Consider the following 1730-nt stretch of genomic DNA (forward strand, 5'->3'; position numbering starts at 1 on the left):
CCCCCCCCCCCAAAATCAAAAAAAAAAAAAAAAAAAAAAAAGAAAAGAAAAGAGGAAAGCACTGTGGTTAGCCCTCCCTCCTGGGAAAAAAACCTTACAAGGGTAGTGCTGGAAAAGGAAGTTGCCCTTGATTAAAAATGTAACAAAATACCCACATGGTACAAATCTGTTCCAGTATAGCAAGAGGTGGGGCCAGGGCAGAGGAGCAAACTATTTACAAGGACCCATTGAAAATGCAGTAGTAGGACTTTGGCACTATGAACAATTCCCACCGGTCCTCTGGGAGGTGCCTGGGAGAGCAGCTGGGGTCCCCGCACCCTTCAGGCCCGCATGAGCTATGTAGCGCCACTTGCAGTCACTAGCGAGGGTGGCCCACGGCTGGGGGGACGTTCTCTTCTTTCTTCAAAGACAGAGCATCCCCTTTCTCAGCACAGCAGTTCTGACGGGCTTCCCTAGAAGGACGACACAAAACCAGAGAGACGAGATGTCAGGGGAGGACCATCATTCCCTGGGTTGGAGGAGGCAGGTGTTACTAATCCTGGTTCTCCTGAAGTGGGGGGAACTCCTTCCAAAGCCACCCGGGTCTTGGGGGAGAGACAAACACCCTTCAAGTTTGGGCCTGTTTTAAAGAAAGGAGTGTTTCCTGAGCACAGTCTGGTATTGTGGGAAATGCCTCCACCATCAGGTCTTTGAAAACAGGACTTTCTGGGCAAGTGACGGTGGTCACCTGTGCCTCTTTTCATCATTACGAGAGCCTTGAATTATTCCTGGAGAGGCAGCCAGTCCCAGTGGCTCCTAAAAGGCCCTGGAGTCAGACAAACCTGGATTTGGGTCCTAACTTTTCTACTTTTTCTACAGCGGTGGGGCTGTACCCACATAACTTAGTCTCTCTAGGGCTTGGTTTTTGCTTCTGTAAAAGAGGGGTGACAATAGCATGCACCTTGTACAGTTATGACAATTCAATAAACTGACAAATACAGCAGCATTTGCACAGTGAGTATTGTATGAGCCTTCATTATTTATATTAGATGGAGCTTTTCCCAAACATGGTAGCATATGTAATCATAATAAGATGAGATGTTTTACATGCACTTTTCTTTAATGTGTATATCAACCCTAAGAGGCGTAGATATTATTATTCCCATTTTGCAGGTGAGGAAACTGAACACAGAGAAGCTAGGTAAGTTACCCAAGATCACACAGCTAGTAAGTGGCAGAGCCAGGATTCAAACCCGGGCAATCTGTACAGTCTTTGTTAACAAACAGTATTTATTGAATCAGTCTGAAGATATGCTTATTACTTTTTTTAATTTAATTTTTTTTCATTGAAACATTGATTATACATATTTGTGGTGCACAGTCATATTTCAGTACATGTTTACAATATGTAGTGATCAAATCAAGATAGCACATTCACCATCGTAAAAATTTATCATTTCTTTGTGATGAGAACATTTATTTATTTATTTATTTATTTTTGTCTTTTTTGTGACTGGTAAGGGGATCGCAACCCTTGGCTTGGTGTTGCCCGCACCGGGCTCAGCCAGTGAGCGCACTGGCCAGTCCTATATAGGATCCGAACCTGTGGCGGGAGCGTCGCTGCGCTCCCAGCGCTGCACTCTCCTGAGTGCGCCATGGGGCTGGCCCAATGATGAGAACATTTAAAGCTCCTCTCTTCTAGCCATTTGATAACATGCAGTAAATTATCGTTAATTATGGATGCCTGGCTC

General features: G+C 44.9%; 1 protein-coding gene across 1 annotated transcript in view; it reads right to left on the minus strand.

The window, feature by feature from the left end:
• Positions 1-47: 47 nt before the first annotated feature.
• Positions 48-1730, minus strand: part of ZHX2 (zinc fingers and homeoboxes 2) — a 23217-nt gene continuing 21534 nt past the window's right edge. Inside the window, exon 2 of the mRNA XM_008579593.1 lies at positions 48-452. The gene's annotated coding sequence lies outside the window, so the exon portion shown is untranslated. The remainder of the gene's footprint in view (positions 453-1730) is intronic.

This window comes from Galeopterus variegatus, unplaced genomic scaffold (assembly GCF_000696425.1).
Source record: "Galeopterus variegatus unplaced genomic scaffold, G_variegatus-3.0.2 Scaffold1919, whole genome shotgun sequence".
Lineage (NCBI taxonomy): Eukaryota > Metazoa > Chordata > Mammalia > Dermoptera > Cynocephalidae > Galeopterus > Galeopterus variegatus.